The 18,165-nt window shown below is 46.5% G+C and overlaps 1 protein-coding gene across 1 annotated transcript in view; it reads left to right on the top strand.

Annotated features, from left to right (window-relative positions):
- Nucleotides 1-4,203: 4,203 nt before the first annotated feature.
- The window catches only part of NCOA4 (nuclear receptor coactivator 4), a 62,298-nt gene continuing 48,336 nt past the window's right edge, over nt 4,204-18,165 (top strand). Inside the window, exon 1 of the mRNA XM_077454872.1 lies at nt 4,204-4,332. The gene's annotated coding sequence lies outside the window, so the exon portion shown is untranslated. The remainder of the gene's footprint in view (nt 4,333-18,165) is intronic.

Here is an 18,165-nt window from a genome sequence, read left to right on the forward strand (position 1 = left end):
CAAGACGTCGGTAAAACTCGGTCCGGGTAAATACTCCTCCATCCGACATCCGGCCATTCCTCCCCACGTCCACATATATAAACTCATATGTCGCTGACACCACCGCCACCAACATGATACTATGAAACCCCTTATAGTTAAAATAGTATGACCCCGAATGGGGTGGTGGGACGATGCGGACGTGCTTCCCATTGATTGCCCCTCCGCAGTTAGGAAAATCCCACCGCTGAGCAAACTGGGAGGCCACAGTCTGCCATTCCTGTGGAGTCAAACAAAAAAATATAATTAGTAATTTTGCACAAAAACATTACAAGCAGATTATACACAAACATTGTTGGCCAACATCAGTATAACATTTCTTGGAAAGAGTATTTAAAGACTAAAATATAAGGTCCACTCATTAGATTCATCATCACCCCCTCTGATGGCCCCTTGTAAATATTTCGGGGGGAGGTATGTTTTGGACAGGTAACCACCCTCTCCACTACGTAATGGAGTAATAACAAAGTAATGTGTGTTACTTTGGCCAGCCCCTTCTTAATTCCACTATTAGTAGCCCACCGGACAGGTAATAAGAAGTGGCATCAAAAAAAATTTATTAATGGAAGCACATTTGTAGATTCTTCAATTACCTATCAAGATAATAATAGGAGAATAAAAATGTAAACAGTAGCATTTGAAAGTATTGAGGCAGGCCCTTGCACTACATGCTTTGGAGAAATGCATCCATAAATCTGACCACAAAAAGAGGTATGTATAGTGTGTATTGGGTTTGGCAAAGTCAGCAGATAGAGGATTGCTATCAGCTGATTTATTAGCAGTTGGGGGGAGGGGGTTCCAAATGATTTTGGGCCCCCAAAAAAGCCTCTGGCACTCTGCATGAATTTAAGGACAACAATAACATTTGTAAACATTTTAGGGGGTCTTTAGGGTAAAGCATTACAATGGAGATGACAAAATACATTGTTAAGTCACTAGACTATAGGAGTATATGGGCCTCAGATAGCATGCTGGGGGGGGTTAGTGAAGGCAAATATGCATGAAGGAGAAAAAAGGAGCATACAAAATTCCAACATGCATGAGGACAAAGAGGAAATTCCCAGCGTATTACAATTATGTTAATTATAGAATGATGAAAGAAATCCAATACATTAGCAAACATTAAATACATAGAATTATGCCCCGTACACACGAGCGGACTTTTCAACATCCAAAGTCCGTCAGACCGAGTCCGTCAGACTATCCGATCGTGTGTGGGCTGCAACGGACTTTAGCTTTGCAAAAGTCTGACGGACTTTAGAAATGAAGCATGCTTCAAATTTTCCCGACGGAACTCCGCCGGACCCGGTCCCCTTCGAAAAATCCGCTCGTGTGTATGCTACTCCGACGGACTAAAACCGACGCTAGGGCAGCTATTGGCTACTGGCTATGAACTTCCTTATTCGAGTCGGGTCGTACGTCATCACGTTCGAATCCGTCGGAGTTTAGTGTGATCGTGTGTGGCCAAGTCCGTTCGGCCGAAAAGTCTGTCAGAACTCCGTCGGAACTCCGGCGGAACTCCTTTGGAAGTCTGTCGGACATAAGTCCTCTCGTGTGTACGGGGCATTAGATGTTAAAGGAGAAAACTTACCCTCATATATTCCTTCTGCAGGACCTGTATGATGGCAGAACAGGTCTCTGGGATAATGATTTCCAGAGCCTGGGGGGAGATGCCTGTCGAGAACTTGAGGTCCTGAAGGCTTCTCCCAGTCGCTAAGCACTGCAACGTCGCAACTAGCCTCTGCTCTGGAGTGATGGCTTGCCGCATGCAGGTATCCTGCCTGGTGATATAAGGGGACAGCAACGCCAGCAGACGGTGAAAAAACGGGGTCCGCCATCCGGAGATAATTCCTGAAATCATCAGGATTATTCTCACGGATCTCACGCAGCAAAGGCATATGAGAGAACTGGTCACGTTGGCGCAACCAATTCTTGGTCCACGAACTCCTCCTTGCCCTGTTCATGGACTGGGCTTGTGTCAAAGTAAGAACCCCAACACCAAGCCCCCGCACAGCACGAACTCTACGATGAGTACGTACACATAACATGGCTTCAAAACGGTCGGCTGGTCAGAAAGGACAACAGAAAGCACTGATAAACATCAAGGCCTGAAAGAACGAAATGCAAATCAGCAACGAGCGGACAATAAGCCCTGAAAATCAAAGCGTACTATGCCAAGATATAGTCCACAATGAGAAACAAATGCTTACTGACTACACGCACTGATAAGCAGATACGCACCGACAAGCACAAACTGTAGAGCAGTAACGAACTGAAGCACAAATATGAAAAGCGCGAATCGTCTCTCACCAAACTTCTACTAACACGCGATAAACACGAGATCAGCAGGAGCCCTAAGGGTGCCGTACGTGGTGCTGAACTTCCCTTTTCTAGTCCCGTAGTACGTGGTGTACGTCACCGCATTCTTGGCGATCGGAATTTGGTGTGACCGTGTGTACGCAAGACATCTTGAGCAGAATTCTGTCGGAAAAACCATCAGATCTTCTTCCGACGAGAATTCCGATCATGTGTACGTGGCATTACTTGTAGGTAAAATTAATAACTCCTAAACCTATATGGTTTAGGACATATTTACTTTATATGGAGACGCAAAGTTAGCGGCACATGCACTGTGAAGGCACCCGCATGCATGTGCGGGACTGAAGTAATCCGCGGCTTCAACCACTCACAGCACCGGAGCCGTGATACCCGGAGGAAACGCCAAGGGAACATGTCAGCTCCCTTGGCGCGGACCGGGATCAGATGTCAAGGTCTTGTTCTAAGGTGGGTATTTCATAATGAGCTAGTATGCGCTGCATACTAGCTCATTATTTTTTATTTTTTGTAAAATATATATAAACTAAATATAAACTCACAGTGATGATATAAAAAAAAGTAAAATCAATAATGAACAATTGCAGCTGCTATACACAAAGTGCTAATCACTTGAAAACCATAAAACAAATACAGTGCTCTCAAACATACGGAGTGGATATAAAAGAATATATATGTGAAAAAAATGATATGTAAGATGAACCGACACAAAGTCCAAAACAAATCACAGAAGGTGCTCCAATCCAAAGTGAATGAGTAAAAACTTCAGGCGTACAACACCCCCTTAAGAGTCCCCACTCACCAGATCCACATGAAAGCCAGGTCAGCAGATCCAGGGTTCCTCAATGAAGACTTTGAGCCAAATAGACACGTATCCAGAAGTAAAAAAAGGGGGAACTAATAGTGAAGTGCCATCAAAAAATTGATTTATTTGAACAAAAGATGGATGCTTACAAAACAAAGGGATTAAACAAGCATCAGGCATGGAACAGATTGTATGAAACCAGCGTTAGTAGCGTGCGTTCCGAACGGCCGGAACTGACGGGACACTGTTTCCGGGAATACTGACGTCAGTTCCGGTCGTTCGGAAGACACACGTTTGGAACGCACGCTACTAACAATGGTTTCATGCGATCTGTTCCATGCTTGATGCTTGTTTAATCCCTTCGTTTTGTAAGTAGCCATCTTTTGTTCAAATAAATCAATTTTTTGATGGCACTTCACTATTGCGGCTTAATTTCCCGGTTCCCTACTGCGCATGCGCGAGTTGCGCTGTGCAATAAGGATGGTCCCCGCTGTCTCTGGGATCCGTGTGTTTCCCAGCAGACAGCGGGGGACCTTCGAAAAGGGGCGTAGCTTCTGCGGAAAGGGGCGTAGCTTCTGCAGAATCTACGCCGGAAGTGGGTGCAGATACCTGTACTGTACAGGTACCTGCACCCCCTCCCCCCTGAAAGGTGCCAATTGTGGCGCCGTAGGGGGGGGTTCCAATGAGCGGAAGCTCCACTTTAGGGTGGACCTCCGCTTTAAATATAATTTTTTTCACATATATATTCTTTTATTTCCACTCAGTATGTTTGCGAGCACTGTATTTATATGTTTATACTAGCTCATTATGCCTATGTCTTGCAGGTTTTTTTGTTTTAACAACCGCTTTAAATGTGGTAACAATTGGAATAAAACTAGCATTTGATGAAACCTCAGACGTCGGTGACTAAAAAGAAGCACTACTGCAGATCCTCACACCTGCACCCTCAGCCACCAGATGGCGCTAACATATTTCTGAGTAATCTCGTCTGGTCACAGACGAGAGCAAGTGCCTTGTCTCGCGAGAGTTCGGCTGTCCCTTTTCTGTCTCTTTTGTGGTTGTCTGCACTGTTGTGTGCGGGGTGAAGGCGGCTCTCTGCCACCGGAGAGTATTGCTTGGTCACCGGGACCTCAGACCTTCACAGAAACAAAGTGGTGAGTCTCTGCTAACACATGGAGTCGCTACGGTGTGTGTACTGGGGTTGTCGCGGCGCTAACATTGTACAAAGGGTCACCCATCGCTTTTTCCTGTTCTCCTACCTTGTGCGCATGTGCGACGTCATCAGCTGTGTGATGGGGAAGCTCGGCTAACCCGGTGAGATGGGGGACAATCTGGTCAGTCAGGGCAGACTTCTGTATAATTCCGGCTGTACAATCCCCTCTAGTCTAGGTGTACCGGAGCTATGCAATATGAGGACTGGCCCAAACAATGCATCCTGTATACACCCAATCACAAGGCCAGATTATACATAGCTGGTGGTAGATCTGGTCATCCATGTGCCAATGAGGACTGAAGTGTGGCCCTGGACATCACTAAAGGGCCACACATAAAATACTGTGTACAGACAGCAGACACTACAGGATATAGGTAAAGGCTATTGGTATGATACAGGAGGTGGCCGGAGACTGCACACATAATGCAGGAGACTGCTGGAAATGCAGCTATAACAGGGCAATAGGGAGATAAAGATGAGTGTTTGCCTGTGGTCCGTACAAAAATGGTCAAATGGCCACAGGTTGGGCACCAGGGATCCAAGGCTTGTTCGCACAGGCCCCCCTACATTAGGGTATGTGGCTGCACAAGTGTTGTGATGCTTTGGGGTCCCAGCAAAAATGAAACTGCACATTGCATTTGGTGGGTCTTACTGATGTCATGTATCACCCATTCAAAGCCCAAGGCTATGTTCACACTGTTGCGAATTGGATGTGGGTTTCCCTGCATCCAATTAGCATAGCAGGAGATAGCTCTGTGGTTGCTGAAATGGTGAATGGGGACACACTGGACTCCTGCTGTGAGCGTGCTGCAGTGTGAGCGCAGCCTAACTCTATGTATTAGTGACCTTACTCCGATCTGTGATCAGCTGAGAGTCCTTGACTCGTGATCACAGAGCATGCAGGGGGTGCCCAGACATCCTATGCTTTGGAGGACGTACATGGATGCCCTCCCAGCAATTAAGGCCTGTGCTGTAGCCATCTTTCAGCTATAGGGCGGGAGGGGGTTAAAGGAGAGTATGCCTGTGGAGTGGTGCCAAACCTTGGTACCAAAAAATAAATAATTCATAGACCATGCTTTAAAAGCTTTTACAGGTTATCAGTTTAGCTATACATAGAGGGCCTGGCACTAGAATTCTTGCCTTCACTCTCACATTCGTGGTGATATTTCACATGTGTGTGATTTCCATTTACATATGGGACCGACATGTGCATTCACCTTTGTGCATGAGCATGGGGTGGGGGCTCTTAACACTTTTTTTTTTTTTTTTATTTTTTTTTACTTTTTAACTCTATACTTTTTTTTTATATAAAAAATATATATTTTTTTTTATTGGATCAACTTGATTGTTTTTGCAGGGGATGAGCAACATCCCTTGTGATAACATTGACCATGACAGGCCCTCTTTATGGAGAGATCTAGGCTGTCCTCTGGCCTCCAAAGCATCTGGTCAAACGGAGATCAGTTTGAACAAATGCTTTTATAAGCCGGTAACGACTTGTTTACATGAAAGCCAAACCAGAAGTGACACCCCTAATCGCCTCCCATTTCTGACATCACACAGTGGGAAGAACAATTACAGTTCCTCTCGCTGTGTCCCTTGATCCGGATGCCAGTGGTCACATCCAAGGGCGGACTGACTCATTGGGCCCCTGGACAATAGGAGAAGATTATGGGGACCCCAGGCAATAGATTATGGGGCCACACAGTATACACATACAATATATACACACACTGAAAAGGTACTGGAGAGGCGAGGCCGCTATAATCTTGGGATTTTTAAAAATAACAGATTTTTTATTTTCTTTACATATGTCCCTGGTTTTATTGAGGCTGGCAACTCTGATGGGGCCCCTTAGTGGCAAGGGGCCCTTGGGCAGTCCGTCCCTGATCACATCCTTACTGGGCTCCCTAATGGGACAAGAAAGCCCAGTAAAGGCTGGGGGTGGGGGTCAGCAACCCACCGCCTGTAGAAGTAATCCAGCAGCTGTATAGCCACTAGGATTATGTTAGTGTGCAGAATCTTCGGCTGAAAGATACAATACCAGAATCATGATTGTAGCTGGCCCGGCGGGCGGCGCTATGACCGCCGGGCACCCGAGATCGCTTGTGACAGAACGAGAACCATGATTTGTGTGTGTAAAGACACAGATCCCGGTTTTCTCAGGGGAGAGGAGGCAGATCCTAAGTATACTAAGTATGATACTAAGTAATAAATATGAACATCGATATCTGTCTTCTCCCCTAGTCAGTCCCATCCCCTCTACAGTTAGAACACACCTAGGGAACACTGTTAACCCCTTGACCGCCCCCTAGCGTTAACCCCTTCCCTACCAATGTCATTTATACAGTGATCAATGGCTATTTCTAGCGCTGATCGCTGCATAAATGTCAATGGTCCCAAAATAGTGTCAAAAGTGTCCGACCCGACTGCTGCAATATTGCAGTCCTGATAAAAATAAATAAGAAATAAAAATTACATAAACCTATCCCCTATTTTGTAGACGCTATAACTTTTGTGCAAACCAATCAATATATGCATATCGCAATTTTTTTTTTTTTTGCCAAAAATATGTAGAATACATATCGGCCCAAACTGAGGAAAAACATTTTTTTGTGGTTTTTTTTTTTTTTTTTTTTTTTTTTTTTTTTACATTTTTTTTTATTATAGCAAAAACTACAAAATATTATTCTTCTTTTTTTTTTTTTTTTTTTTTCAAAATTGTCGCTCTTTTCTTTGTTTATAGCGCAAAAAATAAAAACCGCATATTTGATTAAGTACCACCAAAAGGAAGCTCAATTTGTGGAAAAAAAAAGTTTTGTTTGGGTACAACGTTGTGCGACCGTGCAATTGTCAGTTAAAGCGATGCAGTGCCGAATTGCAAAAAATGGCCTGGTCAGGAAGGGGGCAAATCCTTCCGGGGGCTGAAGTGGTAAAGCAAATGAAAATGACAAAAAGGAAAGCAGCACATAAAAGCCAGTAAAGTCCTGATTGGCGACACTGGTAACAGAAGCCACTTACGTTGACAGCATGAAGGTGGGGGGGGGGGGGGAGCAGATAACTGGCTTCTGTTTACTTATAGGTGGCACTGATGGGCGGCCACTGGCAGGCATTACTGATTGACACTGGCACCTCTAATGGGCACTGATTGGCATCCCTGGTGGTCATGGGTGGGCTGCACTCATAATCAAAGCAGATCCCCCTCTCCAGGAGAGCAGCCGACTGGCTCTCCTCTACTCGTGTCTGTCAGTGCGAGTGGAAGAAAAGCAGATAAATGGCTCTTCCTGTTTACACTGTGATCAGCTGTGATTGGACCCAACTGATCACATGGTAAAGAGCCTACCTCAGAGGCTCTTTACCTTGATCGGTGATGCGGTGTGTCAGACAGACACACTACACCAACGATCGGCTTATTCTGCTGGATGTCATATGACATCCGGTCATAATAACTTGACCACTTTCAGGCTGTCATTCTGCTATATGGTGGATGGGAAGTGGTTAATCACCAAGACGGACTAGGGCCAGTGCGATTGATATCGTGCTTGGAACAGTGCTCATAACTACAACTAACATGCATGGCTTGCTCCAAACAAATGAGGAGTGGGGGGGGGGGGAGGAGAAGTTTGGGAGCTCACAGAGGAGAATGTGTGTAATATATGTATATACAGTGGTGTGAAAAAGTGTTTGCCCCCTTCCTCATTTCCTGTTCCTTTGCATGTTTGTCACACTTAAGTGTTTCGGAACATCAAACCAATTTAAACAATAGTCAAGGACAACACAAGTAAACACAAAATGCAATTTGTAAATGAAGGTGTTTATTATTAAAGGTGAAAAAAAATCCAAACCATCATGGCCCTGTGTGAAAAAGTGATTGCCCCCTAAACCTAATAACTGGTTGGGCCACCCTTAGCAGCAACAACTGCAACCAAGCGTTTGCGATAACGTGCAATGAGGCTTTTACAGCGTCCTGGAGGAATTTTGGCCCACTCATCTTTGCAGAATTGTCCTAATTCAGTTACATTAGAGGGTTTTCGAGCATGAACGGCCTTTTTAAGGTCATACCACAACATCTCAATAGGATTCAGGTCAGGACTTTGGCTAGGCCACTCCAAAGTCTTCATTTTGTTTTTCTTCAGCCATTCGGTGGTGGACTTGCTGGTGTGTTTAGGATCATTGTCCTGCTGCAGAACCCAAGTTCGTTTCAGCTTGAGTACACGAACAGATGGTCGGACATTCTCCTTCAGGATCTCTTGGTAGACAGCAGAATTCATAGTTCCTTTTATCACGGCAAGTCTTCCAGGTCCTGAAGCAGCAAAACAGCCCCAGACCATCACACTACCACCACCATATTTTACTGTTGGTATAATGTTCTTTTTATGAAATGCAGTGTTCCTTCTACGCCAGATATACTTGGACACACACCTTCCAAAGAGTTCCACTTTTGTCTCATCGGTCCACAGAATGTTGTCCCAAAAGTCTTGGGGATCATCAAGATGTGTTGTGGAGAAATTGAGACGAGCTTTGATGTTCTTTTTGCTCAGCAGTGGTTTTCTCCTTGGAACTCTGCCATGCAGGCCATTTTTGCCCAGTCTTTTCCTGATGGTGGAGGCATGAACGCTGACCTTAACTGAGGCAAGTGAGGCCTGCAGTTCCTTGGACGTTGTTGTGGGGTCTTTTGTGACCTCTTGGATGAGTCGTCGCTGCGCTCTTGGGGTAATTTTGGGCGGCCGGCCACTCCTGGGCAGGTTCACCACTGTTCCATGTCTTCGCCATTTGTGGATAATGGCTCTCACTGTGGTTCGCTGGATTCCCAAAGCTTTGGAAATGGCTTTATAACCCTTTCCAGACTGATAGATCTCAATTACTTTCTTTCTCAATTGTTCCTGAATTTCTTTGGGTCTCGGCATGATGTGTAGCTTTTAAGGATCTTCTGGTGGACCTTACTGTGTCAAGCAGCTCCTATTTAAGTGATGCCTTGATTGTGAACAGGTATGGCAATAATCAGGCCTGGGTGTGGCTAGAGAAATTGAACTCAGGTGTGGACAACCACAGTTATAGTATGTTTTAACAAGGGGGGCAATCACTTTTTCACACAGGGCCATGATGGTTTGGATTTTTTCCCCAATCGTCTTTCAGGACAGCCACCTTCGAGAGACACTGGCTCCTCCCCTCTTAGGAAACACTGCCTTCATTTTCATGATTTAAGCCTCCTCCTCCCTTCGTTCCTCAGTTATGGTGTTTCCTCCGGTGGGGAGACATCGCTAAGGAACCTTAGCTGAATTCGGTTGGTGAGACTGAAGCTATCCGAGCGGAGCCCCGGCCCCACTCGGTTACCCGACCGTCTATCGGTCGGCCCTTGACAGTCGGATCAGCGGGGAGCTGAAGCGTTCGTACTGTCTATACACCCTAAACTTCGCTTGGGGAAAGCAGGAAGTTTTACAGGGTCGTCCGTCCGTTCACCCGCGGGTGTTTTAACGGAACAGGCAGTCCGGTCGGCTGGGGAAGCTGAACTTTTGACTGACCTTTTTCTATATACGCACTCCAATCTTCGCTTGGGGAAAGCAGGAAGTTTTTGGGGAGGTTCATCCCTGCGTTTCGCCCAGTGGGGCGCTGCAACGAGGACGTCCAAGGCCCCCCGGTGTATCCAGTCGGCTGGGAGCCAGAGGCCGGACCGGTTGGCGGGCGACGTCAATTCCGGTGGGGGCGGACCTCTTCGTTGGATCCGCGTCTTCCGGTTCCGGACGCGGCACGTGGAGGGGAACCTAGCGTTCGGCTGGTGCAGCCTCTCTTTCTACAGTTGCACAGGTAGCTGTTGGAGGCACGTTCGTACCACTCTTCCTCAACAGGAGAATGTCCAAAGCAGTGGCTTCGGGAGCTCCAGGAGTAACGGCACCAGCCACTCAAAGGTAAAAGCCCTGGCGAGGGGTTCCCTTACCTTACAACCAGTAGCTCCACTGGTGTTTTTTCCCCCTAGGTGGTCGGGGGGAAGGGCAGTGCGTCTGGGATCCAGATGGAGATTGATCCTAGGGGAGGGCACTCCCGGTGGTCCTCTTAAGTAGTGCTGGTGTTTCTTTTTTTTAGGATTTTATGCTGCTCTTTTATCTCTAGGTCTCTGAAGGACATGAGCAAGTCTCCCCTTGGTTCTAGGAGGGAGCGTCCTTCATATAGAGCCTCTTTGGGGAATCCCTGGTTCAAAGGCACTTGGTAAAGAGTGTATTGAAGCACCGGATAGCTCAGTCAGACCTTTAACCCTTTCCCGCCGAGCGTACGCACATCTGCTTACTCGGCTTCCGAGGGTTATACCGGGATGATGCCCGCACCTGCAGGCATCATCCCGGTACCGTTTTTTACAGCAGGCGATTGGCTATCCAGGCATAACAACCGATGCGGCTAAAAGCCGCTCGGCTGTTATGCAGGAGGAGCGGGAGGGGACGTCCCCCCCTCCCGCCGCCTCTCGCCGCTGTTACCGGTGCTCCCGCTCGATCGGGAGCACCGATTTGCGATCCGTCGGCTCTGGCTGCTGGGGAGGAACTGGAACGAAGCCGTAATCGGCTTCGTTCCAGTCTCCTCATCGTAAACACGGAAGCGACGTCATGACGTCACTTCCCGTTTACTCGGCTGCCAATGGCGCCGGTTTAAAAAAAATATCCGGTATTCAGAATCGCCGTTTTCGGCGATCTGAATACATTGAAGTGTAAAGGAGGGGTGGGGGGTCTTTTAGACCCCCGATCCCTCCATAAAGAGTACCTGTCACCACCTATTACTGTCACAAGGGATGTTTACATTCCTTGTGACAGCAATAAAAGTGATCAAATTTTTTTTTTTTTTTTTTAAACAATTTAGTCATTTAAAAATAAATAAAAAAAATAAAAAAATAAAAAAAAAAATTTCAAAGCGCCCGCCGTCCCCGCGAGCTCGCGAAGCAAAGAAAACGCATACGGAAGTCGCGCCCGCGTATGTAAACGGTGTTCAAATCACACATGTGAGGTATCGCCGCGATCGTCAGAGCGAGAGCAATAATTCTAGCAGTAGACCTCCTCTGTAACGCTAACCTGGTAACCGTAAAAATTTTTTAAAGCGTCGCCTATTGAGATTTTTAGGTACCGTACTTTGTCGTCAATCTACAAGTGCGCGCAATTATAAAGTGTGACATGTTTGGTATCTATTTACTCGGCGTAACATTATCTTTCACATTTCGCAAAAAAATTGGGCTAATTTTACTGTTTTGTTTTTTTTTTATTCATGAAAGTGTCCCTTTTCCCAAAAAGTTGCGTTTAAAACACCACTGCGCAAATACCGTGTGACATAAAATATTGCAACAATCGCCGTTTTATTCTCTAGAGCCTCTGCTAAAAAAATATATATAATGTTTGGGGGTTCCAAGTAATTTTCTAGCAAAAAATATGGATTTTAACTTGTAAACACCAAATTCCAAAAATAGGCTTAGTCATGAAAGGGTTAACCTAAGGTTCCAGTGGCCTCAGAGGGTTCAGGTCCCTGTTTGAGCGCCATCAGGAAACAGGCAGCAGAACACGGTGCATATCTGGCGGCTTCTGGGAAGGTTCCAGTGGCCTCAGCTCCAGAGCACTCTTTCACCAGCACAGCAGAGTGTTCCACCTAACCCGATGGATGTTCCTCCTGCAGGTTAAGGGAGAGTCTAGAGGGTTCCAGAGAGGAAGTTGAGGAAGAAGTTGACAGTGCCGTCTCAGACTCCCAAGGGAATCTGATAAAGGTGAGGGCTTGGGTGGGGAACCCAAAAGAACCCCTCGATATAAACTTCCCCCTGGATGAAGTGGATAAGCTCTTGAGAGCTATTCATACCACTTTAGGAAGAAGGCATTGTCGCCCCACGATCAGATGTACTAGGACCTGGGGGAAGCGGGTGTTCTCGGTTCATGATGTCTTGATCGATGCCATCAGGAATGGCGGGGTCCCGAAGGAAAACCTTTCTTTTCTGGTGCATTAAAGCAAAGGTTTTTTCTTGGGCGGAAGAGGAAGCTCTTGTCTGGAATAGAATCTCCCAGGTTAGAGACTACCTTTCTTCAGACGTCCAGGCATACTGACCTGTCCTCAGGGACATGGGAATGCTTTCAGACCCTATGTTTGAAATGATGGACTCACTTCTGAAGGATGCATGGGCTTTTTCTCTTAAGAAAATATCTAAGCCTGCCATAGCGGCCACAGTGGTGGCTCATAATATGAAGTGTCGGCTTAGCCAGATTAATGCATGAAGCAATGACGGCAGAGGAGACTTTCTATCCTCCTTTCCCATGCTGCTTAAGGTGTTGGCATACGCTGCTTCGATTCAATCCAGGCGAATGTATGCAAGATCTTCGGCTCTGACCAACTCAGCCTGGAGGGCCTCAAGGCTGAAGACATGGCAGGGGGTCAAGGCATGGCAGGGGGACAAGGCGTCCAAAGCAAAGCTCTGGAATCCTTTTTACAGGAGGCTGCTGTTACTGCTACTGTTTACTGCTGTTTGGGCCAGGTCTTGAAGCAGGGCTAGATCGCACGGCTGATAAGAAAAAGGCCTTTCCCCTTAAGAAGAAATATGGGGAGCAGTAAAAAAGAGGCCTTCCTCCCCCAGTGGGAGATGATCACCTCCAATCAGTTTGTGTTGGGGATCATCGTAAGAGGTTACCGTTTGGAGTTTTCAGAACTCTCCTCTTTTGAGACTCCTTGTCACTGAGCTGCCAAAATGTGCCCTTCTTTCCTCTTCAGGAGTTAGAGGAACAGGAAGTGGTAATACAGGTCCCAGCAGGATATATAGAAAGGGCTCCTATTCTCACATTTTTGTGGTTCACAAGCCTTTGGGAAAAAAGTTCAGGCTCATCCTGAACCTGAAACGTCTGTGTGTCTTAGTCACCTACAGATGGCTTTCGTTGGTTTTGGTCACTGGGTGAGGGCACCTCTTCCACCAAAACTGTTTCAGGGCATGGATAGTATGGATGCATACCTGCATATTCCCATTGCAGAGAACCACCAGCGTTTCCTTAGGCTGGCAGTGATAACTTCTGTAGGGGTGCTACACATTCAGTTCAAAGCACTTCCCTTTTGGGCTATCCCTTTCCTCCTCCTATCTTCACCAAAGTGATGGTAGAAGTTCTGGCATTCCTGCGTCTCAGGGGAGTCTCGGTGATCGTGTGTCCTGAAGATCTTCTCCGGTTTGTACCTTCTCTGACGCAGTCGATTTGGGATCAACAGGTAACAAAAGACCTGTTAGTGAGCCTGGGTTGGCCTCTGAACCTAGAGAAACCCAACTTAAATTCCTTACCAGGGGGTCACCTTCCTGGGGTAGGTGCTGGGCTCAACAGAACAAAAGGTCTTCCCTCCTTGGAGAAGATCCAGAAGATAGACAGAGCACTGTTGTTTCTCCAGGGCAACTGTCAAAAACTCAGTTAGGCAGGTTGAGTTTACTGACAGCCACGCTCCTAGCAGTTCAGTGGACGGGGTCATGTTACCGTCCTCTGTAAACTATTCATCTTGAAGCTTTGGGACCACAGTCAGGGGTCTTGGGACTCTTTGGTTCCAACTCAGGTAAAGAGGTCCCTTTGGGAAAGGGAGCACGTTTGTTACAAGACCTAGAATGGAGTTTCCCAGTATCCAGGGTGGTTACAACCGATACGAACGGCTTAGGTTGGGGTACACACCTAGACTCCTGTTTGGTACAGGAAGGAATCTAAGAGATCCTCAAATTGGAGGGAGTTGAGAACAGTAGATCTGGTTCTCAGGACCTCTCAGAGTTCTCTGGAGACTTCATGTAAGAGTCATGGAAACAATCCCTTGGCAGTGGCTTGCGTCGACAGGACGGGGACTCCTGGAGCGGATCCTTATGGGTCCTGGCGAAGGCCATCCTCAGATGGGCCGAATATTAAAATCCTGTCTTTTCAGTGATCTGTCTTGAAGGAGAGCAAATCCTGATATTAGATTTCCTCAGAGCAACCAGGTTCTCAAGCAGGAGGTTCTTCGAATGGATCACCCAGAGTTGGGGGATTCCTTGCATAGACCTCTCTTTTTCTCAAGGGAAAACGCAAAGGAAGCCATCTCCTGTTCCATGAACAGGGGAGATGGGAGGTCGGGAGCAGACACACTAAAGCACAGAGTTAGGGTTTCTCTAAGTGCTATGCTTTCTCCCCTCCCGTTCTGATTCCTGCAGGGTCAGGGAAGTTTTCAGGTGGAGATTACTACCTATTTTCTAATCACACCTCTTGGGCCCAGGAGGCCGTGGTTCTCCATTCTGAAGGGCCTGTCAGTAGAACCCCCCCCCCCCCCCCCCCCCCCGGGTTTTCCCGGTCTAGGAGTGTCCCTTCTCCCAGGGTCCAGTCTGCGGTCCCCAGGTGGATTCTTGCAGCTTGGCTACTGAGAAGGAATTGCTGAAGGGCAAAGAGGTCTCAGACTGTTTAATAGCCACTCTTCTGAATTGCAGGTAAATAGAAACTCAGACCATTTTCTTGAAGGTATGGAGACGGTTCAACAGCTGATGCTCAGAGAACTCCTTCAATGTGCACAGCCTTGTAGCCGTTCTAGAGTTCCTGCAGTCAGGGGCAGATAAAGGTTTAGCCCCATAAACATTGAACAGTCAGGTTTTCGCTTTTAGCGTATTCCTGGAAGGGCATCTAACATCAGACCTTGGTATAGTAAGGTTCCTAGAGCCTTAAGTAGGCAAAGACCAAGCCTTTGGTCGCCCCCTTCCCAGTCGGGGTCACTCATTAGTTTTACAGGTTCCCACAAAGGAACCTTTTTCAGCAATTGGAATCTGGCTGGTTATGGTTGATCACTCTCAAAACTGTGTTTTTTGTGGCGATCACTGCGGCAAGGAAAGTGAGTAAACTCGAAACCCTTTCTGTTAAGGCACTCCCTTTCCAGACCATTCAGTTTTTAAGATCATTCTGGCCTTTTTACCTAATGGTAGTCTCTAATCCTCAGAGAGTCCGAGAGATTATGCTGCCTATTTTTCGTTCAAAACCAGTGAGCGAACAGGAACACATCTTCTTGGACGTGTCCTTCATTATTTTGGTTACACAAAGCCAGTTCAGGAAGTCTGATTTACCTTTGGTGTTACTTCCAGGGGCTAGGAAGGGTTCCAAAGCCTTTAGACGTACGCTAACCAGATATTTAAGGTCAGCCATTGGGCAGACTTGCGCGGTTGGGGTATTAAAGCCTCCAGTTAGAATTAAAGCACACTCAGCCAGGACAGCGGCAACTCCGCAGACAATGTGGGCTGGTGTGTCTCCTGAACAGATCTGTAGAGCCGCAACGTGGTTCAAGTTTTCTACGTTCGTGAAGCACTATAGATTGGATCTTCTCTCAGCCAAAGACCAAGCCCTTTGGTCACAAGGTGCTGCAAGCAGTAGGTCCCACCCTAAGACAGGGTACTCGCTTATCCTCTCAAAGGTGGCTGTCCTGAAAGACGATTGGGGAAAAATGGAATTACGTACCGGTAATGTCCTTTTCCAGGAGTCTTTCAGGACAGCACCGGTTCCCACCCAAGTTTTTTGCAGATCATCGGGAACTCATTACATGAGGCCGTCAGGTAAGACTTAAAGGTTTGTTTATTTGATGTGTTCTTGTGTCTCCCCAGTTGGCCGGAGGTACTCTGGAAGAACTGAGGAACGAAGGGAGGAGGAGGCTTAAATCATGAAAATGAAGGCGGTGTTTCCTAAGAGGGGAGGAGCCAGTGTCTCTCGAAGGTGGCTGTCCTGAAAGACTCCTGGAAAAGGATATTACCGGTACGTAATTCCATTTTTTTCACCTTTAATAATAAACACCTTCATTTACAAATTGTATTTTGTGTTTACTTGTGTTGTCCTTGACTATTGTTTAAATTGGTTTGATGTTCCGAAACACTTAAGTGTGACAAACATGCAAAGGAACAGGAAATGAGGAAGGGGGCAAACACTTTTTCACACCACTGTATATATATATAGATATATACATTTTCTCCAAGGAGTTTTTTTTTTTTCCTTTGTACACATTATTAATAGTGGCTTTTAGATCCAGCATATCTGGATTTGATTTGAATCACTAGTAAAAAGGCTTGATTTAAATCATAATGTTTAACCCCCTCACGCCCCTCGGCCGTCTAACAGCCAGGCGGCGCAGCTCTCGTTCTTGGGAGCGTGCATCGTGGAAATCGGTTGTGCGGTGTGTCAGACACACCGCTACACCGTTCTCGGTAAAGAGCCTCTGATGGAGGCCAATCATGGCTGATCACGATGTCAACAAGAAGAGCCATTGATTGGCCTTTCCTCACTCGAGTCGATCAGCTGCTCTCCTGACAGGGGGGGGCCTGTTCTGATTGTTTATCGGCACAGCCTCTCCTCAGATACCCGCCCAGGACCACCAGGATGTCGCTAGGACCACCAGGGATTGGAACCACCCTGGACCACCAGGGAAATGCCAATCAGTGCCCATCCCAAATGCCTGCCAGTGCAATCAGTGATGCCTGTCAATGCCATCTATCAGTGCCACCCATAAGTACCTATCAGTGCCCATAAGTTAAGGAGAAAATGTGCTTATTTTCAAAATTTTATAAAAGAAACAAAAGAAAAACTTTATTTTTTCTTCAAAATTTTAGGTCTTTTTTTTTATTTGTTTAGAAAAAAATAAAAACCCCAGAGGTGATCAAATACCACCAAAAGAAAGCTCTATTTGTGGGAACAAAATTATAAAAATTTATGTTTGGGTACAGCTTAGCATGACCGCGCAATTGTCATTTAAACAGCGCTGAAAATTGTCTTTGACAGGAAGGGGTTGTAAGTGCCCTGTATTGAGGTGGTTAAAGAGAAACACTGTTCTCTGTCCCATAGCAGCTCCTCCTCTAACCCGCTGTTAACTCACCGACAGTCCTATTCACTTTAATGGGACGGCTGGTGATACGGCAGTGACACAACAAGGTGAGGGACGTGGCGGCAGCAGGTAAGTGGATGCCTGCTAACAGGCGCTGCCATGATGGATCTGAAATTAAAGGTGCTCTTTAAGGCTGGGTTCACACTGCTGTGCGGAGCGGCTCACTAAGGGGTCTGGTGCTACCCCGTTCACCGTTTCAGGTCCAATTTCAGTCTGTATTTTTGGCTGAATTTGGACCAGAAGACACACAGGACTCCTGTGCAATCTGCTCCGCAGCTGTGTGAACCGGCTCCATTGAGGGCGGGTCACAGTCTCCTGACTTTGTTTTATCTTATGTTTACTGTGAAATTGTGTGAATGCATCAATGCAGTGCATGTTATCTCAGCTTGCAGAGCTTGGATTAATTGAATGAGTTTAGCAAAAATGTAAATATTGCAGAGTTTACAGCCTCATTCTACATAATTTAGCTCCATTTCATGCTGAATAAACTAAATTTATTTATGTATCTTAAATAGAAAACTATCTTTTAGATAGCTAGATGTAGATTTTATTTAATTTTTTTTACTCCAAAGGCATTTTATTAAAGCGGCGTTCCACCCACAAGTGATAGAAAGTAGTAGGGAACCAGGAGTGAAGCCGAAAGTCTTCACTGCCTGGTTCCCTTAGCAGGAATGGCGGCGGCAGCAGCACCCGGGAGCCAATCCAAAGATTGGCTGGGTTGCCGACGTCACGGGCTCCCTGGACAGGTAATTGCCCTAATATTAAAAGTCAGTATTTGTAGCTGCTGACGTTTAATTTCTTTTCACCTAGGCTGGACCTCCTCTTTAACCACTTGCTGCCCACCATACAACAGAATGACCGCAGTAAAGTGGTTGTGTTAGCCTGACCGGACGTCATATGACGTGATCGGGTTAACACAGTCGGC

Source organism: Lithobates pipiens, unplaced genomic scaffold, assembly GCF_037356315.1.
Source record: "Lithobates pipiens isolate NorthernLeopardFrog02 unplaced genomic scaffold, aLitPip1_a1.2 Scaffold_25, whole genome shotgun sequence".
Taxonomy (NCBI): domain Eukaryota; kingdom Metazoa; phylum Chordata; class Amphibia; order Anura; family Ranidae; genus Lithobates; species Lithobates pipiens.